A 25,851-nucleotide genomic window follows, 5' to 3' on the forward strand; every position below is an offset into this window, starting at 1 on the left:
GGCTCTCATGCTGGTAATAGCTCACCTTAAGTGACGACTCTGGTTACAGTGTGTATGGTAACACCCATTGTTTCATGTTCTCTAGGTACATAAATCTCCCCACTGTATTTTCCACTGAATGCATCCGATGAAGTGAGCTGTAGCTCACGGAATCTTATGCTCAAATAAATTTGTTGGTCTCTAAGGTGCCACAAGTACTCCTTTTCTTCTTGCGAATACACACTAACACGGCTGCTAATCTGAAAGAAGAGCTGCTGTTTCAACAGAGATTAGCAGTTATGAAACATGGAAAATGATGTTATTTTACAATCTAAAATTCAGAATGTCATAAAAAGAGAGGCAGACAGTTTCTACCTAGTATCGTTGCGTCTATGAACTGAAAACCAGCTCTCCTTTCCCCACCTCTAAAATATACACCTGAAAGGCACCCTGAGTTAAAAACAAAAATATAATAAAAAACTCACACAGTTCATAAGTCACATTCTGACAAGCCGCAAGTGAAGTTGATATATTCCACAACAAGTCTTCACTCTCCTCTTTCAGTTTCACTGAACTAAAACCATAAAAGTTGAACTCATACTTCAATGCTAATTTTTTACATTCCATCTATTGCAGATTTGGAGGATTTGAGACTTAAATTGAAGTCAGGACAGTAAGTTTGCCAAATACAACCCACTGTTTTTATGATTGTTTTACTAAAAAGGCCAGCTTTAAGTACTTGCACAGTTTTAACATGTTTTTGTTCTATAGTTTGTGAATACCCTTTCATAAGCTGGAAAGCAATTTCTTTCACAACCATTTTTCATCTTCATTTTGGGGATAGGGATTAGGTTTGATGTTAATCTAAAGTAGGAATATCAGACTCACTCTGCATTGGGGGACAAACTATAGTATAAATTTGGATCTGAGGCCTGGAGTTAGAAAACCAGGGGCATAAACAACACTTTGGCTATAGTAGGCTTCCTGTTGAAGTCAATGAGTGTTCTGTGCAAAGATCCAGGGCAGCCTATTCTGTAGGTTGGCATCTTAGAACATTGGAGAACACATACCATTTCATTGGAAAGCTAAGAACCAGATTTCTTGTGGTTAAATAAACCATCTACTTCTAGCCCTTGTGGTTCATCAGACACTGAATGGTAAACAGGCCTCCGGTCTCCCAGTCGAAGCACTGCGTTTTTGACACCATAGTCCAGGACTGAACTAGAATGTCCTGGTTCCCGAAGATGTTTTTCAGTGATTTTCAATCCCTAGCACAGAGTTTAGAGGGCAGACACTTACTTTAAGCGTGTGTGGTTAAGTTCAGTTTTGATGTAAAACTAGTCATTTCAATTATTGCTATTACAACATGACAGCTTAATGCTACATACATAACTGGAATATACAAGAAAGCTATCTACAGGAAATCTTTGTATTTTGATGAATAACCTCCTCTCCTTACCTAAACCTTCCAACAAAATACTCATTGACTTGGCCAATCTAAATAGTCAAGATGATAGAATTTTATCTTAGCCCTCGCCTACACTATGAGTTTAGGTCGAATTAGCAGCATTAGATCGATTTAACCCTGCACCCGTCCACACAATGAAGCCATTTACTTCGACTTAAAGGGCTCTTAAAATCGATTTCTGTACTCCTCCCCCGATGAGGGGAGTAGCGCTGAAATTGACCTTGCCAGGCCAAATTTGGGGTAGCGTGGTTGCAATTTGACGGTATTGGCCTCTGGGAGTTAACCCAGAGTGCTCCATTGTGACCGCTCTGGCCATGCTCTCAACTCAGATGCACTGGCCAAGTAGACAGGAAAAGGCCCGCAAACTTTTGAATCTCATTTCCTGTTTGGCCAGCGTGGCAAGCTGCAGGTGAGTGCAGATCTCATCAGCAGAGGTGACCATGATGGAGTCCCAGAATTGCAAAAGAGCTCCAGCATGGACCAAACAGGAGGTACGGGATCTGATCGCTGTATGGGGAGATGCATATGTGCTATCAGAACTCCGTTCCAAAAGATGAAATGCCCAAACATTTGAAAAAAAATCTCCAAGGGCATGAAGGACAGAGGCTATAACAGGGACCCACAGCAGTGCTGCGTGAAACTTAAGGAGCTCAGGAAAGCCTACCAAAAAACCAGAGAGGCAAATGGCCGCTCGGGGTCAGAGCCCCAGACGTTGCCACTTCTATGATGAGCTGCATGCCATTCTAAGGGGTGCAGCCACCACTACCCTACCCCTGTGCTTTGACTCCATCAATGGATTGTGCATTTTGGGGATGAGGAAGAGGAGGTTGAAGATAGCGCACAGCAAGTAAGCGGAGAAACCATTTTCCCTGAGAGCCAGGAACTGTTTCTCAGCCTGGATCTGGAGCCAGTACCCCCCGAACCCACCCAAGGCGGGCTCCCAGACCCGCCAGGTGGAGAAGGGACCTCTGGTGAGTGTATCTTTGTAAATATAATACAAAAGCAGGCATGTTTAAAAGCAAGCATGTTTAATGATTGATTTGCGGCCAGTACAGCTACTGGAAAAGTCTGTTAACATGTCTGGGGATGGAGCGGAAATCCTCCAGGGACATCTCCATAAAGCTCTCCTGGATGTACTCCCAAAGCCTTTGCAAAAGGTTTCTGGAGAGGGCAGCCTTATTTCGTCCTCCATGGTAGGACACTTTACCATGCCAGGCCAGTAGCACGTAGTCTGGTAACATTGCATGACAAAGCATGGTAGCGCATGGTCCCAGTGTTTGCTGGCATTCAAGCAACATCCGTTCTTTATCTCTCTGTGTTATCCTCAGGACAGTGATATCATACATGGTCACCTGGTTGAAATAGGGTAATTTTATTAAGGGGACATTCAGAGGTGGCCGTTCCTGCTGGGCTGTTTGCCTGTGACTGAACAGAAATCTTCCCCGCTGTTAGCCACGCAGTGGGGGGAGGGGTGAAGCGATCATCCCAGAGAATTGGGTGGTGGGGTTTAGTTGGGTTTGTGCTGCATGTTAACCTGAAAACCACAGCCCCTCCTTTTAAATTGCCAACCCATTTTAAATGGCCAACCCAATGGCTGTTTGGTATGGGAAATGAGGGCGCTGCTGTTTGAAACCATTCCCACATGTTATGAAGGTTAAAGACGCCAAAAGATTGTGGCTTATCATGGCTGCCTGCAAGCTGAATTCTTTTGCCCGCCGGCCCTGCATGTGTGATCTCTCACACCAAACTGGCAGGCCCTCAATATAAGAGGCAAAATGCGACCTTGTACCGAATGCACATGTGCTATGTAATGTTAACAGCAAGGTTCACCCTGAAAGAGTCTACCCATTGTTCTCTAAAATGTGTCTTTTTAACTACTACTCTCCCTTTTTTTTTCCTCCCGCAGCTGCAAATGTTTCAATGCTCACACTATCATCTCCTTCCCAGAGGCTAGCGAAGATCAGAAGGCGAAAAAAAAGCAGTCGCGATGAAATGTTCTCTGAGCTCATGCAGCCCTCCCACACTGAAAGAGCCCAGCAGAATGCGTGGAGGCAGACAACGTTAGAGTCCAGGAAAGCACAATATGAACGCGAGGACAGGTGGCTGGTGGAAGATAATAAGTGGCTGGCTGAAGATGATAGGTGGCATCAGCTTGCTGACAGAAGACAGGAGTCAATGCTGAGGCTACTGGAGGATCAAACGGATATGCTCCGGCTATGGTTGAGATGCAGGAAAGGCAGCATGAGCACAGACCGCCGCTACAGCTCCTGTGTAACCAACCGCCCTCCTCCCCAAGTTCCATAGCCTCCTCACCCATACTCCCAAGAACGCAGTGGGGGGCCTCCGGGCACCCAACCACTCCACCCCAGAGGACTGCAGAAGCAACAGAAAGCTGGCATTCAATAAGTTTTAAAGTGCAGTGTGGCCTTGTCCTTCCCTCCTCCACCACCCCTCCCGGGCTACCTTGGCAGTTATCCCCCCTATTTGTGTGATGAATTAATAAAGAATGCATGAATTTGAAGCAACAATGACTTTATTGCCTCTGCAAGCAGTGATCAAAGGGGGAGGGGAGGGAAGGGTGGTTAGCTTACAGGGAAGTAGAGTGAACCAAGGAGTGGGGGTTTTCATCAAGGAGAAACAAACAGAACTTTCACATCATAGCCTGGCCAGTCATGAAACTGGTTTTCAAAGCTTCTCTGATGTGCACTGCGCCCTCCTCTACTCTTCTAACTGCCCTGGTTTCTGGCTGCACGTAATCAGCGGCCAGGCGATTTGCCTCAACCTCCCAGCCCACCATAAATATCTCCTCCTTACTCTCACAGATATTGTGGAGCACACAGCAAGCAGTAATAACAGTGGGAATATTGGTTTCGCTGAGGTCTAACCGAGTCAGTAAACTGTGCCAGCATGCTTTTAAAGGTCCAAATGCTCATTCTACCACCATTCTGCACTTGCTCAGCCTATAATTGAACAGCTCCTTACTACTGTCCAGGTTGCCTGTGTATGGCTTCATGAGCCATGGCATTAAGGGGTAGGCTGGGTCCCCAAGGATAACTATAGGCATTTCCATATCCCCAACCGTTATTTTCTGGTCTAGGAAGAAAGTCCCTTGCTGCAACTGTTGAAACAGACCAGAGTTCCTGAAGATGCGAGCGTCATGTACCTTTCCCTGCCATCCCACGTTGATGTTGATGAAACGTCCCTTGTGATCCACCAGTGCTTGCAACGCCATTGAAAAGTACCCCTTTTGGTTTATGTACTCAATGCCTTCGTGCTCCGGTGCCAAGATAGGGATATGGGTTCCGTCTATCACCCACCACAGTTAGGGAATCCCATTGCAGCAAAGCCATCCACTATGACCTGCACATTTCCCAGAGTCACTACCCTTGGTAGCAGTAGCTCAGTGATTGCACTGGATACTTGGATCACAGCAGCCCCCACAGTAGATTTGCCCACTCCGAATTGATTCCCGACTGACCAGTAGCTGTCTGGCATTGCAAGCTTCCACAGTGCTATTGCCACTCGCTTGTGAACTGTGAGGGCTGCTCTCATCTTGGTATTCTGGCACTTCAGAGCAGGGAAACCAAGTCACAAAGTTCCATGAAAGTGCCCTTATGCATGCGAAAGTTTCGCAGCCATTGGGAATCGTCCCAGACTTGCAGCACTATGCGGTCCCACCAGTCTGTGCTTGTTTCCCAGGCCAAGAATCAGCGTTCCACAGCATGAACCTGCCCCATTACCACCATGATGTCCACATTGCCAGGGCCCATACTTTGAGAGAAGTCTGTGTCCATGTCCTCATCACTCTCCTCATCACGCTGCTGTCACCTACTTGCCTGCTTTTGCAGGTTCTGGGTCTGGTTTTGCATATGCTGCTGGACAACGCGCATGGTATTTAGAACGGTCAGAACTGCTGCAGTGATCTGAGTGGGCTCCATGCTTGCCGTGGTATGGCGTCTGCAGGAGAGCAGAGTGGCAGCAGAAGCGGAGAGAGGATGCCGATGCTGACAGCAATATGGCGCCTGCACGGAAAAAGGCGCGAAACGATTGTCAGCTGTTGCTTTCACGGAGGGAGGAAGGGGTAGGCCGGCAGCAGACGGTGCAGTACGACTGTTAGCCGTTGTTGTCTCCTGGGTGCTCGCCAGCAGACAGTGCAGTACAACTGCTAGCTGTCATCGTCTCCTGGGTGCTCGCGATGCAACCCTGGGTTTAGCAGGCCAAGGCTCAAACCACTGAGCTATCCCTCTGCCAATATTCCAGGCAGGACTGAATCTCCATTAGACAAAACTTAAAGAAGAGAATGATCTTAGTCACTCCCATTTATGTCCAGGCGCCCCTGACAGACCTCATCGAGATCTGCCAGGAGCACCCATGTCTGCCCAGGAGCCCCTGACAGACTTCACTGAGGTCGGCCAAGAGCACCCAGGAGATGACAAGGACGGCTACCAGTCCTAATGCACCGTCTGCTGCCACAAGGCAATGAGCTGCTGCTGTGTAGCAATGCAGTCCCGCATCTGCCAGCACCCAGGAGACGTACGGTGATGGTGAACTGAGGGGGCTCCATGCTTGCCGTGGTACGGCATCTGCAGGGGTAACCCAGGAAAAAAGGAATGAAACGATTGTCTGCCGTTGCTTTCACCGGGGGGGAGGGGGGCAGGGGGGGCCTGATAACATGTACCCAGAACCACCCGTGACAATGTTTTTTGCTTCATCAGGCATTGGGATCTCAACCCAGAATTCCAATGGGTGGCGGAGACTGCGGGAAGTGTGGGATAGCTACCCACAGTGCAATGCTCCGGAAGTCGATGCTAGCCTTGTTACTGTGGACGCACTCTGCCGACTTAATGGTCTTAAGTGGGGACACACATAATCAACTGTATAAAATCAATTTCTAAAAAATCGACTTCTATAAATTCAACCTAATTTCGTAGTGTAGACAGAGCCTGAATCTCTCTTTGAATCATTATTTATCAGCAATGACACGTCCCAATTTAGAAAGCCATTTTCTGTGAGAATTCTCTCTTCTTCTGATAAATTATGGTTAGCTAGGTTAGGAACCTCAGTTTTGCTCTCATCTCCTCCTAAAATCTTAGGAAGAACCTTCAAAGTCCTGGCAGCATGAGTGCACCAACTCCCCTTTCATTGTGAAGGTGACTTGGGAGGTCTAGAATTGAAAATATTCTAATTTATTCTATTATATAGGTAGATATCAGGGCAATTTAATGATTCCTAAAAGCTCCAACCTAATCTGAGTATAATGTACCTGTACTTTTATTGAAAAAGAAAATATTCTCCATAAAGTCGTACTTTCTCTTAGATGTGATTGTAAAAAACCAAATAAATTACTTGCAGTTAAAACAATCAGAGCAGAATGAGAACTGCTGGCAATTACATATGCACAGATAGAAAGATAATACTACTACTGATCTAAATTACAGGCTTCAGATAAATCAACAACTGTAACCATTATTACATAAATTGTGTTGCCTATCCAATTAAATTCCCTTTAATTAGTTTTTGAAAAGTAAGTATTAGCACAGCCCCTAAGAGATGTGATTAACAGCTCAGGAGTTTTGTTGGCAGACCTCAGAAAGCAACTACTCAAACAAACAATGAGTGGACATGTTGGGATATTTCTTACTGGGGTCACAAATTAAATTATTCTACTTGTAAATAAGATCAGTTTAAAATCTAAAGGAATCATTGGAATAGAAAGCAGCATCTTGGTTTGCATTCTTTATGTTTATTTACATCTCACTGCTTCCTGTATTCATTGATCAAAAATTCATCTGGCTGTCTCTGTACAGGCCCTATTTGATAAATCATTTCATATTTTCAATAATTTCACAGGAGGCAGGGGGGAAAACAAACAAACAAAACAACCCCACCCATTTTACTTTCAGGTTCCCAACAACTAAAATGAGCCCACCTGTCTTTGTACCCCTCTGAAAATGGAAAGATGACTTAATCAATGTCGTTCACTGGAGTTGGTCAAATATTTCTGCCAAAACTTTTCCAACAAAAAAATCCTTGTTTGAACTAAATGAGTATTTTCCCCCAAGGCTCACTCACTCTCTCACTTATTCACACACACTTTATTCTCCCCTTGTCCCCCACACCTTTTTTGGACCAGCCCTACCCATTAGTCATCACCTTCAGAAAGGTAAGATAGTCCCAATATATTTATTCTTTGCTCATATGGAAGTCTTTCCATGCCTCTCTGATCATTGCCACTGCTGTTCTCTAGAGCTTTTCTGTTTGTGCTATACCCTACAGAAGATGGGGTGACTAGAAGTGAACTTAATATAGTGGATGATGAGATTGATACTTGCAGTGTCTTACTGGTGTACGAGGTATTACAGTTGTTCCACACTTCCGCAGAGAGATCTCAGAGAAGGGTATTGAGAGCACCTTCTCTTCTTCCCAAGGAACCTAATGCAAGGGGCCAGAGGATTTGATCTTTTCTTCCCTCTTGGATAATGTGTATACAGAGAACCTGGGAGAGATTATGAGGCAGTATGGGACCCAGTGGCACCATCATACAGATGACTTTTACCTCTATGCCTCATTTTCACCAAACTTGGATTACAGGGTTACCGAACCTAGTGGAAGTTCAAATCTGGATGGGAGCAAACTTCCTGAAGTTTAACCTAGACAAGGCATAATCAATGCCAGAAGACAGATTCATTTCAGAGGAGACTGCGCCTGGAACTTTACTTGGGTGTGTAGCATCACCCTTTCCTAGCATGGTTTAAAGTCTCCTGTCACATTGGATCACTCGCTGCTTCTAGTTTTTCACAGAAGCAGTGTCAACCTACCAATATCGTCTCCCATTGAAGAGAAATAGGATGGATAAATAGTTATAAGCACATGACAATTGTGCTTTGGTACCTATTCCATTCCAGTACAATTCGAAGTGCTGAAGACTATTATCTTTGTAAGTGACCTACAAATCAAAACTGATAATTCATCAAAGTGCAGATTTCTATGCTGAGTGCTCTTACTCATCAGGCCTGGGGGAGAATTCAGCACAGAAATATATATGTATATACACATTTTAAAGAACTATTTTAAATGTTTCTCAGTTCTGCTTTTTGATACTTTTTGGGTGACAGAATATATCATCATCTCACAGCAAAGCTGTGAGTGAAAGAGCTGCAACGAGATTTCTGCTACTTGTGATGTCACTCACAATTCCTGCCTTTGCAACTATCTTCCTTAAGAGCCATTAGAACTTAAATTTCACAAGGTTTTGGTTTGATTGTTTTTTAAATTTTTTTTAATTCAGTCTTTTAACTTAGCATATGTTATCATTTTCATTTATTAGATATTTTAGGCTAGGCAATCTTATGAAGGATGGAATTTTGTTCTTCATTTGATTTCAGTATATTTAAAGTAATTTATTCTACAGTACTAAAATTACTGTACAGCAGGGTAGGCACTTCTCTGAGACCTGCTATACTGTAAAGCATGAGATATTAATTCAGAAAAACAACTGGGGCCAAATGGACAAGGAAAATATTGGTTCAGGAAAGTTGAAGGAGAAATTCCAAACAAAGAGAAATAAAAAAATTAGGAATGAGAGTTTCACTCTAGCCTTAAAAAAGGAAAGAAATTACACTATTGCCCTATGCCATATTTACAACTTGTACCTGAAGATTAAAGAAGAGAAAAAGAATCATGTTAATTAATCATAACCCATTAAGTGAATCAAAAGATAACTGCACAGCTATAGGGCTGGATCTTCTCACAGCATATCACTGGGTCTGAAAAATATCCTCTGTCTGGATTAGACTATACATAAATGCCTCAAAGCCATTATCTTCCTCTTTCCATACAGCACTGAGCATGCTGATAGTGTGCAATAAATGACTACCAACTAACCCACCCTCGTCTACTATTCCTTATATATGTTGGGTATGTAAACTTTGTGCTTCATTAGCTTTGTGTCAAAAATGGGATTCCTGTTTTTATAAACAAACAATGTCAGACTATTGCTCAATATTTTTCTTAAAAAAATCCTATAAAACCCCTCTCTTCTCCCCCTCAAAAGTTTTTGGTACTTCACAACTAGACTTTTTCTGGTTATGTAACACTTTGTAACTTAACTTTCAATCCTGCTGTTTTACTGTTTACTTTCTATAATCCCTGCATACCACCCATTTACTTAATAATTGCTTTAATGTACTGAGATATAAATCGACCATACACAGATGTGTGGTCTAATCAGTGTTGCTTATGCTTCGAGCAGTAAAATTATCTCTCACACCAGAGGGGAATGTTACAGGGCCAAAAAAAAAAAAAAGTTTCCGAACATTTCTATTCATCCTGGTCCAAAACAGGCTTCAAGGGGAGCTGCAGGTGCTCAGCACCTCTCAGGTTTTGGCCCATTAGGGTTAAACTATTTAACAGTTTTCTTTTGATTTATGAACAACAATTCAGAGAACGCCTATGAGCCTGATTCTCAGTTACACTAAAGGTCCCTTTCTGCTGGTCTAACTGTCACTGTCTCTGCCTTCTCCCCAGTCGCAGCAGCAAATCAATGGAATGTCAGGCCAGATGGGCAGCATACATCTGAAAGAGTGACCCCTTCACATGGGGAGAGCTGTACAACCAGAGGTACATGAGGCAGGGTTTCAAATAGTATTCCAATTGCAATTGCCATGTGCACACATGCCTCTGTATCTTTGGCCCCCTCCCATCCCCAGTTGGGTCATAAAAGGTGCCAAGGCAGTGGTGGGTGGGGAATAGGAATCTCAGAGTAGGAAGAAAGCACAAGCTTTGAAGAACAGGAGTATAAGGGAGCGGAAAGCCTGAGCAGAGGTCACAACGGTAGAGCTGCAGGAAGCCAATAAATGAGGTCATGAAGAACAAAGGAAAAGGTAGAGATTCAGGTTCATTAACAGGACTCTCAATAGTAGTTTCATACTAGTCAGTGTTCACTGTTCCCATTCAAGCACAACACCAACAGCTAATCAAGAGAGGGTAATAAAGAATAGAGAGGGGAGGGAGCAGAAAGCATTTCCTGTTGCAGTTGTTGGTATATATAATGCCTGTGGTATATATCCACAGCATTAGCACTGTCTTTACTGCAGACTCCCATTGCTTTGCTAAATGTTATTAACTATGATAGCACCTAGAACTCCAGTCACAGGCCCCTATTGTGCTGTACAAGCATAGAACAAAAGCTGGTCCCTGCCCCCAAAAGCTTACAATCTAAGTAGGAGCTTAGAGTCAGTGTTTTAAAAGCCATATATGCCTCACCACCTAGGAAAGGAGGACACTCAAAATTAAGAGATATTGTTAATGGAACTAAGCCACACAATGATCTTGTGTACTGACCTTTCACCGCTGCATATCTGGAATTAAATGCTAGCTTCAGTCACCAGGAAACAAATTTGATGGATTGATTCTAATTCCTGCTCATGCACAACATGAAACATTCACAATGATCAAACTGGCACAGTTTTTCATGTCTACCAAATAAGTATACTAGAATAGTGTTTTCTCAACCTTTTTGATACCAGGGACTGGCTTGCTACCTTCCTAAACTGTGTCAGGGAGATCTCAGGGACTATCGCCCAACCTACACAAGAACAATACTTGGTGCTGCAGGTCAAGACTGACAGTGCACCAGAGCTATGCACAAACAGCTTCAGACTAGTGCTAAAATGTCCCTCATTTACATGAGTACCAGATTAACTCACATTTTACAAGAGAAAAAGATCTGAGCAGAGACAATAGAAGTAGCATTGATTTCAGGTAAAATGACAGCATCACAAGTGACCGTGTGTTTCTTATGCAGTAATTAGTATCTTGACATGATCTATAATTAGACTACATTGAGATTGTGGATAGACAGAGTATGTCTACACTGCACAGCACTGACAGTGGGATGTAGGGTATGTATAGCCACAGTGAAAAGCAGGCTGCATCCACACTACATTGTGTAGCTACACGCGGCAGTGAAAAGCCCTTGTGGGGGAACCAGTGGGACACCACATTGCTAAAAATAGCAGTGTAGATGGAGAAGACCTGCTTGGGTGTGTAGAGAGCTGTGAAGAGTCCATAAAGATTCAGGTGCATGTTTACCTCTGGTAAGACCATTTACATTACTATTTATGCCTGTGCTAGGGGGACGTGCAGGGTATGTATGCGACAGGCCACCATAAGGAGTGTGCAGTGTAGATATACCCAAAGTTCACATCCCATTCCAGAGAATTTTTAAGATATGCCAGCACAGGCGCCAACTCTTCCTGGCGCCGGTAGGTGCTCGACCCCCCGCAGCCCCGCCTCACCCCCACCCCTGCCCCGCCCCCATTCCAACCCCTTCCCCAAAGTCCCCACCCCAACTCCGCCCCCTCCCTTACCCTATTGGACTCCTTCCCCAAATCTCTGGCCCTGCCTCTTCCCTGAGCGCACCGCGTCCCTGTTTCTCCTCCTCCCTCCCCGCGCTTGCCGCCACAAAACAGCAGTTTTGCGGCGGCAAGCGCTGGGAGTGAGTAGGAGAAGCGGGGACGTGGCATGCTCAGGGGAGGAGGCAGAGGCGGAGGCAAGCTGGGGCGGGGAGCTGCCATTGAGTGCAGAGCACCCACCAATATTTCCCTGTGGGTGCTCCAGCCCCGGAGCACCCACGGAGTCGACACCTATGTATGCCACAACCAGCAATACTGATAAAGATACAGAATGGATTTGTGTACACAAGACCGACAGAAAATATGGCAAAACAACTTCTTGTTAATTACCCAAGTAAAGGCACCACTAAATACAACTGCTCTTCGTTTAACCTGGACTGACTGGGCATATTATATGATCACGTAAGGTTATGGCAGTCTATAATCCATGTATGTGGGTTGAGAGGCAGGCAATATTTAAATATTTCATCCATTTTCAAAATGCACTATTTCACTTTCTCTTTTTGACAGTGAAATTTCTGCAGGGTGCGTCCCCCCGTCTGTCCAGAGCAACAGATTGTAAACATCATACATACAGCCTGCTGCCTCGCCAAGAACCGCTATGTCTTTGGTTTCCAGTGAAGTGCCTGTGGTTCTACATACGCACCATTTTCCTTCATTTGTTTCTCCACCATTAAAACAGAGGTTCATTTAAAGAAACTGTAGGATAAAGAAACTCCTCCCCCCCTTGTAATCACTTTAGACATCTAAAAAACACGGAAGCCCCTAGGATATTTAGGACCTTACTCCCTGATGTGTTTGCTGAATTTACGTTTATTTTCAGCCCATGTGGTCATGACAGCCCAACAGCTGGAAGTCTTTGTGACCTCTCCCCTCTATTCAAAACGTGTGTGTGTGTGAATGCAGAGACTGGAAGATCCAGTCAGTAGCAGATACCTCTGCTCTCATCCGTGCCTGCCCTTATCATACAAGCAAGCTATCCAGATCATGGCCTATGTCAAATAGTGGGTGCAGATCACTGTTGCCCCTCCCCACACACTCTGCTGAACACCACTGGTTTTATTGCCAGAGGACCCTCTGAATCCGGACTTCTTTGGGGGGGGGGGGGGGGAAGAAGGGGGAAGCTGTTTTTGTATTTAAACTTAGTAGATTTATCCTCTTACAAATATAACATGTTCTTTCTATCAGACATTGACCCAGCACAATAACTGTTGGGTGCACTAGGTGTGCTTTATTCTCAGTACTCATGAATAAATAAAATACACTCACACTATACATATGCCTAGAGACTGTATTTTTATCTTGGGATTCTGCTGACATGCACAGACCGTTAACTGTATTTTATGATATACTTCTTCAAAAACCTGCACAAAATGATGAAGTAAAACAACACGAAGAAAACTGCTCTGACAGACTTGTTCTCTTCTAGGTCTGCAGCCTCCTTGCTCACTAAACCCTGCTTTAAAAAGCAACATCCTTATCCCCGCCAATAAGTTTCACAAGGGCCCATGACACCACAACTGGTGCTGGCAAATGAACCAATCAGAACACAGGTAATGGTGATCTTATGCTACAGAAGTAACATTAGCATTCAGAGTATTTTCCTCAGTGATTTTCCAACTTTCTGATTCAGTGGGATCCCAAGTTAAAGTCAGTAGTGGCAGCAGTAAATCTTTATATTATGGTTTTGCTCAAAGGCCCTAATTGGGATTATGGCTTTATTGTGATGGGTGCGGCACAAACCAGACAATTCCTGCTCTAGAGCTCTAACAATCTAAAAATGATCATTTATTAGGCACTGCTGCTGTTGGCTGCTGTTCAAGACAAAAAGACAGACAGGATTTATCACAGACTACAACAGAAAAAAAGCTCTGGGATAACATATTGTATGCTTAATCACTCTAATTCATCCTTCCTCTAGGCAGTCATCTTTGAAAAGGGTTAGCAAAGTGTCTTTGTAAATCCCTTTACAGTACAACATTCCTATATGCTTAGCCACATTCTTTCCACTGCTTTTAGAATGATACTATCTCAAAAATAAGGCACATGGAAACAAACAAGCTCTACCTTCTTTAAAACTACCTTTTCTAGTCAAGTTTGTTTTAACAGAGTTAATGAAGCATTCTAAATATTTGCGTTAGTTCAGACCATGAAGAAATAAGACACATGGATGCAGGGAGAAAAAGTCTTATTTAATCTCACTTCCAGACAGACTCTCATTCCCCCTAGCATTAAACCCAGTTTGATGCTCTACTCAGCAGTGACTGAAAAATAGGAAACTCATGCCTGTAGAATTTCCCCATTGGCACTGCTAGACTTGTTCCAGATTTTTATTGCTAGAGTCATGATTATCAGAGCCCTAACCTGATGCACTAAAAAAACCTTTCCAACAGGCATTGTCAGAGGTACCCACTATTGCTCCATTTCATTGTCTGGATTTTACAACCAATATGGAGACTATTTAGTTAGCCAGGCAAAGAATCAACTCAGAGACAGAACATTTACTTTTTCCCCAGGCACTTCCACGCCCCACTCATCCAATAACATGTTTTCCATTTGAATTTGTTCCTGCAAGTCCTTTCCACACCATTTAAGACAGCAGAATAATAGTTTCCTAACTTCTCCAGCAACATAAAGAAGATCTGTCCCTCTCTTTGGAGGAAAACAAATTATATCAGTTTTTTGTTTCAACATGTAACCAAAAGAAATTTAATCTTCATACATAAAAACAAGCTAAAGTAAGACTACCAAAAATGTTTCTACTTTCTTTATAATCTCCAAGTTAAAAAAAAAATAATAGACATGAGATGATAATTCAGCAATATCTGAACAACTGGGACAAGAAAGATCACTTTCTTTACAACCTATTTTCTAGCTTTGTCTCCCATGGAGCATCATTTTGCCAACATGCTCAAATTTTTAAAGGGAAATAAGATACATAAACATATAAGTCTTGACAAAGTACATTGATAAAATGCCACAAATTTCACTACCACAGCTCTTATTCTGCCCTCAACTATAGGTATTGAGAAGGGCTTCAGAAAGAGATGAGATCTTATGCTCAAATGTATTTGTGGGCTAACACACCAGGACAATGCTAAGATCTGAGACTTAGCCTTCAACTGAATTTTCCTTTTTTTCTTTAATGTTATTTTAGTTATGTTTCTGTATCTGAATTTATTTTGGGCCAAATTATTGCCTGTCTCAGACATGAATGCAGGTGAATAAGTGGCATAAAGTTCATAGATTATAAGGCCAGATCATCTAGGCTAATCTTCTGCATAACACAGGCTATAGGACTTCACTGAATTAGCTCCTCTTTGAACAAGAGTATCTCTTTTAGAAAAAAGAAAAGGAGTACTTACGGCACCTTAGAGACTAACCAATTTATTTGAGCATAAGCTTTCGTGAGCTACAGCTCACTTCGTCGGATGCATACTTTGGAAAGTGTAGAAGATCTTTTTATACACACAAAGCATGAAAAAATACCTGCCCCCACCCCACTCTCCTGCTGGTAATAGCTTATCTAAAGTGATCTCACTTTAGATAAGCTATTACCAGCAGGAGAGTGGGGTGGGAGGAGGTATTTTTTCATGCTTCGTGTGTATAAAAAGATCTTCTACACTTTCCAAAGTATGCATCCGACGAAGTGAGCTGTAGCTCACGAAAGCTTATGCTCAAATAAATTGGTTAGTCTCTCAGGTGCCACAAGTACTCCTTTTCTTTTTGCGAATACAGACTAACACGGCTGTTACTCTGAAACCTGTCTTTTAGAAAAACATCCCATCTTTCCTTTAAAATTTCTAGTGATGGAGAATCCACTACAACACTTGGTAAATTGTTCCAATTGTTAATTGCCCTCACTGTTAAAGACTTGCACCTTATTTCTGGTCAGAATTAGTTTAGCTTCAATTTCCAGCTGGATCTTTTTATACCTTTGTAAGACTGAAGAGTCCCTATTATCAAACTCTTGCTCCCCAAGTAGGTATCATTACAGACAGTGATCAAGTCATACCTTCACTTTTTCTTTGTTAAACTAAACAGATTTTGCTCCTGGAGATTATCATTATACGGCATGTTTTCCCAAATCTTAAATCATTCTTGTGGCTTTTCTCTGACCCCTTAACTTGCTTGCACCAGCTACCTACATCCTAGGTAACAATGTAGGGAAGAGAGAAACCTCTTCTGGGCTGCTATGTTCCCCCCCCTACAAGTGGGAAGAGCCTTACTCCAACCCCCCAATGCACTGGCTAGTGTAGCTGTACCAGGTATAGTCCTGACAGGGGTACTCTTCCTCCCTTCCCACCCTCACCCCCCTTGGAACAAGATGGACTATCAAAGGCACGCTGTGATTCTAAGAGTAGCAACCCTGGAAGCTATTGCAAAATTAATTTGAAAGTTATGCCAAGCTCTTGACACCTCCCCCTCCCTCTGTGCCAAAAAAAATAAAGGGGGGATGGATACAAAGTATCAACCTATGTCACAATATAACATCCTATTTCAATCTAGGATACATCGATTTACTTATAAATTAGACTGTCACCTTTTTCGTATGGAGCTAATCTAGAATTCATATTAAGACAGCTAACCAATACATCAATTGCTTTCTTATATTACTGTTAGTACAGATGCATAATTTGAACTAGTGCTTGCAAATGTGGGTACACAAAGCTTTTATACATGATTAAATTCCTATAGACCTTCATTTTAAAAGTTTGTCATGATCTAGCAAGACAAACCAAAACAATGACAAAATAGTCTGATTAACTAAAATTTTGCAACAGCTCCTCTCTCTGTGGCTGAGAACTTGCACACCAAATTATGACTCAAGCAAATTTTTATAGCAGCAGATTTATTTAACCCCAGAAAGCAATACCTGGTATAATCTCTAGACTGAGGAGAGCAAGACAGCAACACTGATCTAATTCTACACTACCCAATGCCTAGTTACATCACCACTGTCTTATTTACTTGAAAATAAAGTCACCAAACTGTTTTGTATGATCAAGATCTGGTGAGATTATTTATCCAAGTCTTTATCTGGGTAATGATTTAAGTGGTGTTTCTTACTGTGAAGTTCTACTCACAACATAACTTGGTAAAAGTAACAGTGGAATTTCCCATTTTATTGTGTTTCATTATTTCCATATACATGCATAGTTTATAAGTAAAAAATTTTTTTCTAACTGCCAGCCCTTTAAACTCTCCCTGGGATCTGAAAGTCAAGCTGGGTGCTTTCCTTATGCATCTTCACCAATAATAAAGGGTCATTGGCTAAATCAGACCCTCAACTGACACCAGTGCAATTTCATCTTGATTGAAACTTAACAAACAGATTTGCTGGCAATGCAAGAAAACTAACGGAATCCAGCTCTTAACTGTGTTGGCTCTGCAGAGGCAACAGTAAAGACTCATTTTGATCACTAAAGTGAGAAGATGGGAATGTTTACATACAAAGAGCAAATATGAGTAATCGAGTGGCTTTAAAAAAATCACAACACTTTAATGAAGGTAAAGTCCACATTCATACAAATAAAAGCAAATAATGCAATTTTTGTTTAACTAATAAAAACTCTTTACTGCCTACAGTGAATAAACTAACTCACTTGATGATCAGGCTCTCATGATGAAAGCCAGTTTCCAGTCACACAAAACTAAGTCTTCCTAATGATTCGCTGGTTACACCTGATTGTGATTTGAAAAGAGAACCAGGATTAATATTTTTTCAATATAATTTATTATAAATCAAAATTAAAGCGATGTAGTGTTCCAAAAGCTTATCAGGGACAGGTAAACAAACTGATATGGATAATGGAAGAAGCTTCAACTGTAACAATCAGATTAAGAAAAAAATGTCTGTTTATTTTTTTATTTTTTAATTCTAGGAAGGGATATAACCTCTTCCCACACACTTCAGGACATATGACAACCACTAATTGACAGCAGTGAATTAGGAATTTCCCCTTCTGGCCAGGTTATTCTGTAACTGTCCACTGCAGGGTTTCTTTAACCTTCCTCTGAAATAGGACAATGGCCAAGGTGGATCACTGGTCTGATCCAGTTCAGCAACAGCAATGTTGAGTTCCCACCCTGCTCCAAACACTCTAGATACCTTCCAAATTACTCCCGTTCTTTGGTTTGAGTTTACTGTTAAGCTACACAACAACAGGACATAAACCCAAGTCTAAGCCTTCTCTCAAACTTGGCAGTGCTTAAGGTTGTTTCTACAGTGCCCCTCTGTTCCGGACCCTATTTCCTCTTCTTCACAGGAGGTAGGATTCTCTTACTGCCCCATCCCTGCCAGCAAGTGTTGGAATGCTGCAGATTAATTACTGCTTATTCACTAGGGCAGGCATGACTCCTTAAACTCCACCCTGCATAGAAAAGAGGTGGGAATACCCTTCAGAAAGGGAACGTGATTCTGGGACAAGCTGGTCCGCAGAGTAGGAACCCTAGGCAGAGCTAAGCCTGGGGAAAAGGCTTTAGGCTGCAGTTATCCAATATTACCTTTAGAATTACCTTTGTTAATAAAATCAGGCCACAAGAAGGGTGACTTTTGGACTCTACAACTAGTATGTATTTTGTGTCTGTGACCTGGCGGGAGTCCCTGTCCAGCTCCAGAGACATTTAAACACTTTTATGCTCCTAGGTTCAAGCTGGACTGGCTTCCAGGAGGAGTCAGCAGGAAAAAACAAAGCAAAAATCTGACACTTTATATAGGGTCTCAGCATCTGATCCCCCTTCAAAAAAGGTTCAGCCATAAGAACCTGAACACCCTTTTACTCTGGCATAGACCTCTGTGATGGGGTTTGGGGTGCAATCCACACCAGGAGGGGTTGAGTCACCATATGCCCTGTAACCTTGGGTCCCTCACACTTTTTTGCCACTCTACTTCCCAACCTGGGATGCTCACAACCAGGGTACAAGCATGCAAGTCATTCACTCTATATACACTTTTATAATACAGTACTATTGTATTCAATCAGTTGATTCAGTTGTGTATCACTTGATGTTCAGTCACTTGTCTTTACAGACCAGTAAACCCTTGATATACGTTCTTCTGAGGGTTACCCCTCAAATTAAAGTTTATTCAAGCAGTGAGAAAGGGCACACAGAGTCTGGTGGTGATGGAAGCTTCATGCTCTTTCCTCCCCCAAGTTAGCTTACATACAGATTGTTGTTTCCTGCCCTCTCCTCCCACTGCTGTCTTGATGGTCTTGCTGTTTGCTGCTTATATGTAAATAGGGACCGATAGGTGTTGGAACTAGCAGTGCTGGGGGTGCAGCCGCACCTCCTGGCTTGAAATGGTTTCCATCATATACAGCAGGGGCAGGCAAACTTTTTGGCCTGAGGCCACATCGGGTTTCAGAAATTGTATGGAGGGCCAGTTAGGGGAGGCTGTGCTAGGCTGTGCCCCTGCCCCCATCCGCCCCCCCTTTGCTTCTCACCCCCTGACGGCCACTCCCCAGGACTCCTGCCCCACTCAACCCCCCCTGTTCCCTGATGGCCCCCCCAGGACCCCATCCCATCCACCGCCCCCCCCCCCGGCTCCCTGTCCCCTGACTGCCCCCGGAACCCTTGCCCCTGACTGCCCCCCACTGCCCTATCCAACCTCCCCTCCTTCCTGAATGCCCCCCCGGGAACCCCTGCCCCATTCAACCCCTCCCCCCCGTTCCCCACCCTCTGATAGCCCCAACCCCATCCACACCCCTGCCCCCTGCCCACCACCCTGAACTCCCCTGCCCTCTGTCCAACCTCCCCTGCTCCCTGCCCCCTTACCGCGCAGCACAGAGCACCGGTGGCTGGTGGCATTACAGCCACACCGTCCAGAGCATTGCCCAGCCACCCAGAGCATTGTGTCAGTGTAGTGTAGTAAATTGCTCTCCAGAACTGCTACCAGTGGCACATTCCAACGCGGAGCAGTTTAATACATGACACTGGCAGCATGGCGCGCTGAGGCTGCAGGGGAGGGGGAACAGTGGAGGAGGGGTCGGGGGTGAGCCTCACAGGCCAGGAGTTCAGGGGCCAGGCAGGAGAGGCCTGCGGGCCGGATGTGGCCCGCGGGCTGTAGTTTGCCCACCTCTGATATACAGGGTTTACAGTTTGGTTCAATGGCTCTCAGCACCCCCACTATACAAATTGTTCCAGCACTCCTGTATGGACTTTCATTGACTTTGCCTGAAGATCAGGCTGGTCAGAGAATCAAATCCACATTCCTTTGTCAAAGGCAGTTATGTTTACTAACTTCCCCTGACATGCCTGGTTTAAACATACTTTAGTCAGAATTCTAGCATATATGCATAACTCTTAATACCTAGAGCCCTGCAAATCTGTAGATATCCCTGCTTTATATCCACGGACCATGTTTGAGGACTACAGAGGGATGCGGATCCAAAATTTATATCTAGAGCCCTGCAAATCTGCAGATATCCGCTTTATATCTGTGGACCATGTTTGCGGATCACAGATCAGATGAGGATACAAATGTTGTATCCACGCAGGGCTCTAGAAATACCCATTACATACATACATCACACAAGAATATTAATGATCAGTGAGCTATTAGTTTTCATATGCCATCCCAGAAGATACATTTTGTACAAAAATGATTACAACAGTCTGAAGGGTGTGAATACAGGGGTGTTTAGTGTCACAGTGATACATCACTATTGCCCAGACACTATTGAAATTAGTCCCACAGTTCGAACACCTTTTCCAAGAGCAGTAAAACAGGGCTTTACATACACTCTGCTTTGCCATTCCACAGGAATCAGGACAGGTAATAAACCCTTTGGAACAAGGCACTCAGCATTTTTAAATACTGACACAATAGAGCAGTAACTGTCAACATTGTTAAAAAAAAATAATTGAAACATTCAATTTAACTGAGAGACAAAGCTCAAGCAAGAGCTACCTGGGGGCTAACATTTCCATAATCTGTAACTATAGCTCACAATATGCTACAAGTGAAATTAACATAGGAGTTTAGTATATTAAGATTTTACAGAATTATAGGATAGAAAATTATGAAATTATTGCACTATCACAACCATATAATGCCAATTTAAGGTAACAAACTGACTTTAATCATTTGTATAGAAAAAAACTGCAATGGGTCTATGCTTTTCTTTTTTGGTTAGTTTTTATTGCATGGATTGCTTTAAAGCACAAATTCAAAATCCCAGCAATGTGCTCCTTGGTAGAAGCACACAGATCACTTCTACATCTCAGCAGTCATGCTGTCTTCTAATGCATGCGTGTCATTACTTAGTTCATTGTACTTTCCCCAAATGAAGAATGAAAGCAGCAACACTTTCCCCTGTATGACCTCTTTCAGTTCCTGGGACTCCTGTGGGCAGACAAGAATACCAAGAACTATGAATGCAGTTTATATTTGGGATTGGTCAATTAACTAAATGTCCTTAACGTGTGACTTACTCTTTAATTATTTTTTCTTTTAAAAGCCTCTACTAAACAAAACATATTACCACTGTTTAACAAGTGAACTAATTAATTAAGTACACATGCACTCTCACAGTCCAGGTCACATGCACTGCAAACCATCATGCAAGCAGCAGTATATTTGGATGTATCGATGAACTGAGAAACTCATTTAACAAATACAATTTCTCTTGCACCTAGTGTTGTAGGAACCTTTTTGCCTCATATATTCTTCATGTCTCAAAATCAACACTCCTCCCTTTTCAGAACTGCGACTTGCGCCACTGTGACTGAACACACTGCAAATTACAAAGGTGCAGCATACATACTATACACTAGCTAACCTATTCCAGGTGCTCTGCCTCCACACACAACAATTCTGGCAAATGTTACTAGGCCAGTGTGTTGTTGCACCTCTCCCACAATCCCTAGCACAGCTCCTTGGAGCAGATGCATAGGGTCTATGGCATTGGTCCCCAAACTGGGGTGAGGGGGGCACTGCCTGGCCCTTGAGCTCCCAGCCGGGGAGGGTAGCCCCCACCCCGCCCCTCCCCTCCTGTCCACCCTCCCCTGAAGCCACGCCGCCGTGCTGGCCGCGTGGCTTGCACCTGCCCACCCCTCAGGCTTTCCAATAAGCCAGTCCTGCCGTGGTAAGGGGGTGGCGAGCAGGGGGGCGGGGTTGGATAAGGGCAGGAGGTCCCGGGGGGGCAGTCAGGAGACAGGGAGCGGTTGGATGGGGCACAGGTTCTTTGGGGGGAGCGGTCAGGAAACAGGGAGGATTGGATAGGCATGGGAGTCCCGGGGGGCCTGTCAGGGGGCAGAGGTGTGGATAGGGGTCAGGGCTGTCAGGAGACAGGAAGCAGGGGGGGTTGGATAGGGGGTGGGGTCCCGGGAGGGGGTAGTCAGGGGACAAGGATCAGGGGGGGTTGAATAGGGAGTGGGGTCCCAGGGGGGGGCATTAGGGGTGGGGGTGACGGGAGGGGGGGTCAGGGGACAAGTATCAGGGGGCGTGATGCCGACAAGTTTGGGAACCACTGGTCTATGGTTTTAGTGTGACATTTGCACCTGTTCAGAGTTTTCGGCATGTCCTGTTGGATTCTTTGGCTGGTTCTGTGAGGCATGTAGATAGGCACCTGAGTCACGAAAGGGTAGGTACTATGCCCTGCTACAGCTACACTCTCAGACTTGCAGATGTCAGGGCAGAGAGCCACCAGTCTCTCCTCAAACTCTGCTGAATCCATTGTGGGCCTGGAGTCACAGACTCTGATAACCCTGACACCTATGGGTGGTGGGCCTGAGAAACTAAGGAGCTTGAGTTTATGCTTAGTTTTCATTAATTCAATACTTATGAATTTAGTTTTGTTGCATTATTTTATGTTCTTGTTTGGGTAAAATTTGGGGTGTCAAGGAAGATTGGGGTGTCAAGGAAGAGTTGGAGAAGTAGGGGACCAACCAGCATGTACATCTACCAAGAACCAGGCCAGCTGCTCTCACGCCACCATACCGTAGGCTTGACAGGTGTTGCAACTTTGAAATACTACTGAAGGGCAAGCAGAAGGACTGTAGAGTTGCAATGCTGCAATGAGTCCCAGCGCTACCAGAGAGCTTGCATTTCATGTCCATACAGGCAAATCAAATGTGCAGGAAGCCCCAGGGCGGGATGCAATAGGGCTTAGCTTTGCTTATTGCAATGGCAGCATGATTGCTTTTACACCACTGCAAGTAAATGTTATGCAATGTTGCTATGGTAACGCCAAATGCTCTAGGGTAGACAGGGCCTTTCAGGGTGCATCTACAAAGGAAAATTAGGGTTTCTGCACCAGTGTTACCAATGTTGTAAACTGTAGGAAAACATGGTGCAGGTACTGTTACCACCATGTTCTCTAATCCAGTTCAGAGAGCCATAAAGCCCCTATCATGTATACATTAAGATTCTATCCCTCACTCTACAGCTGTCTGTTGTGGAGTAGAGAAGACACACTCACACACAACACCTGGGTTATTTAGCGAAATGCAGCACACATAGCAATGCCTATTAATAAGGTTACCTAACAACTTCCATAGCAACCTTCTGTTTTTAGTAGGTTCTAATGTTGTCAAACAGTAACTTTTGGATCTGAAATTTTCCTTCCTCATCTGTGCCTCAGGTTGAATTTTTTGAAAGTTTGATTAAATATAGTTTAGCAATTTTGCAGAACTGAGTCAGAAAAGGAAAACAAAGCCAGTCTTGTTAGTGTTCCAAGGGGATGGGGAACAGGGGGCTGTTGGATAGGGCAGAGGTTCGGGGGGGGCAGTTAGGGGGTGGGAGGGTGTTAGATAGGGAGTGGGGTCCCGGGTGGTGGTTAGGGGTGGGGGTCCCAGGAAGGGGCGGTCAGGGGATAGGGAGCAGGGGAGGTTGGATGGGTCGGAGGTTCTGAGGGGGACAGTCAGGGGGCGGGAAGTGGGAAGGAGCGGATAGGGGGTAGGGGCAAGGCTGTTTGGGGAGGCACAGCCTTCCTTACCCGCCCTCCATACAGTTTTGCATCCTGAAGTGGCCCTCGGGCCAAAAAGTTTGCCAACCCTTGCTCTAACAAATCAAGCTAGCCAAGAAGAAAAAGAAAACTTCTACAAACGACTCCAGAACACAGTAAACAAGGTCCTGAATAAGGATGTCCCCCTAGCAACTGGACACATGAATACTGAAGTGGGGAGCAATAATATTGACAGGGAAGTAATTAGGGGGAAGGCCTCAGTGAAATAAAAGGAAATGGTGAAATCTTTGCTGATTTTTGTAGAATGAATGATCCGGTCATTAGAGGTACTATTTTCCATCACCGGACTATTCACAAGGCAACTTGGAGGTCACCAAATGAATCATATTACAATTTGGCACGAATGGAGAACAGTTTTAGAGGATGCACTGTTGTGATAATTGGGCCTACAAATTTACCACACTTGTGAGCTGGACTGTAAGAAGTAAGTGTAAGTTTGTAAAATGTCACAATAACTTATAACAATAAATGCTGACAGGAAAAGGTGCAAAAAGAGACAAAAACTGAATTAGTCCAAACAAAAATGCCTACTGATACAACTCAATACAACTGTGTTAATAGAGCCCTGTGTGGATACAAAATTTGTATCCGTATCCGATCTGCAAAAATGGTTTGTGGATATCTGCGGATTTGCAGGACTTTATGTCTTAAGATCATGCTTGGTAAATAAGAGAATTGTGGAACTGGAAGTCAATGAAGCAAAATTGGTGTGATGAAAATTTGGCCTCATTGGTGGACAAAATGATGAAGGGATGCACTGTTCCACCCACCACTCTTTAAAAAAAAAAAAAAAAAAGATTTTGGAGGGGAAAGCTGGCTATGCTACATTGACTGAATGAAAGGGGAAGGAGCAAGCTTCACTCTCAGGGCTTCCACCCCCACCATGTCCTGGAACCCCAGACCTTCTTCATCCTAATCTTGAAAGACATCCTGACCAGACTAGGCCAGAGAGATGGAGCCAGATGACATCACCACCTCCAGCGGCTTCGACTAAATCCCAAACACTACCTAGGATGTGAGACTTCATCCCACTCCCCCCACCTTGTGTCCTTTCCCTTCCCCACCCTATTTCTTTTCTTTCCTATCTCTCTCCTTTAGCCTTCTGTTTAATAAGAGTCTGGCTTAGCCATCCAAGTGTTACACATTTTGTAACGCTGCTGTGAACCTGTGACCAGAGAGGAAACTAAAAGCAATGACCTAAACAGCTGGTTGCTACTACAAGTTTGACAGGTCTCAAGAGTGACTGATAAGACCATGCACCATACTTGTTCTTTTCTATCAGTGAGATTGCAGAGACAGAAGCTGCATTTTCTATCTTTACTATTCTTTTCTCTCCTCTTTTGTGTTTGTCTTGTTTTGTCTTCTTCGGAAATGGGATAAGACATTCACAACCGCAACAATAACAATTCCAGCCCATCTCAACTAACTTCTTCTCTTTTCCCCAAAAAGGACAGTTATTGCCATCTCTGATATGGTCTAAAAGACTGTCAAACAAGGGAGTTTTTTTCCTTCTAAAAACTCTCCTGCTAAAAGGAACAAGGGATGTTGCTAAAATGAAAGTCTTACTTAATATTTTACATTTCAAATGTTCTGTTTTTTCTTCTTTTGTGTATCTTTACTAAAAGGTGAAATGTTTAATGATTTGTTTGCCATGGTACTAAGCAGGCTGAGGAACCTGTATACCAAACCCTGAACCTTGTTTAAAACTGATGGACAGATAGTGACTGGGTCATGTTAACACCTTAGACTCGTTAGGCCCATATAGTCTATCTATATTAATACAACAGTACGTAGCAGGAATTGGGTTGACGTGGGAATGGACCATACATTAGTGGTAGCTGAATTGAGAATAAAAATAAGAACAAAGTAAAGAGAGAACTTGTCAGAGACATCTGCACATTATAACATTGCCAGGCTAGAACAGACACCACGAGTGTTTAGAATTGCACTAGAAAATAGATACCAGGCACTTGAAATGAAGACAACAGAACAGCAGAAGGCAAATGGAAACATGTAA

At 43.7% G+C, this 25,851-nt stretch overlaps 1 protein-coding gene across 7 annotated transcripts in view; it reads right to left on the bottom strand.

The window, feature by feature from the left end:
• The window catches only part of LRRC8D (leucine rich repeat containing 8 VRAC subunit D), an 88,988-nt gene that overhangs the window by 6,179 nt on the left and 56,958 nt on the right, over positions 1-25,851 (bottom strand). The window contains exon 1 of one of the 7 annotated variants that reach the window (XM_075131654.1): positions 26-220. The exons of 4 other annotated variants lie outside the window; for them this stretch is intronic. The gene's annotated coding sequence lies outside the window, so the exon portion shown is untranslated. Of the gene's footprint in view, positions 1-25; positions 221-3,849; positions 5,470-21,003; positions 21,212-25,851 lie in introns of those variants that run through there. 2 more of the 7 variants (XR_012669699.1, XR_007358019.2) reach the window with 2 other exon arrangements.

This window comes from Caretta caretta, chromosome 8, assembly GCF_965140235.1.
Source record: "Caretta caretta isolate rCarCar2 chromosome 8, rCarCar1.hap1, whole genome shotgun sequence".
Lineage (NCBI taxonomy): Eukaryota > Metazoa > Chordata > Testudines > Cheloniidae > Caretta > Caretta caretta.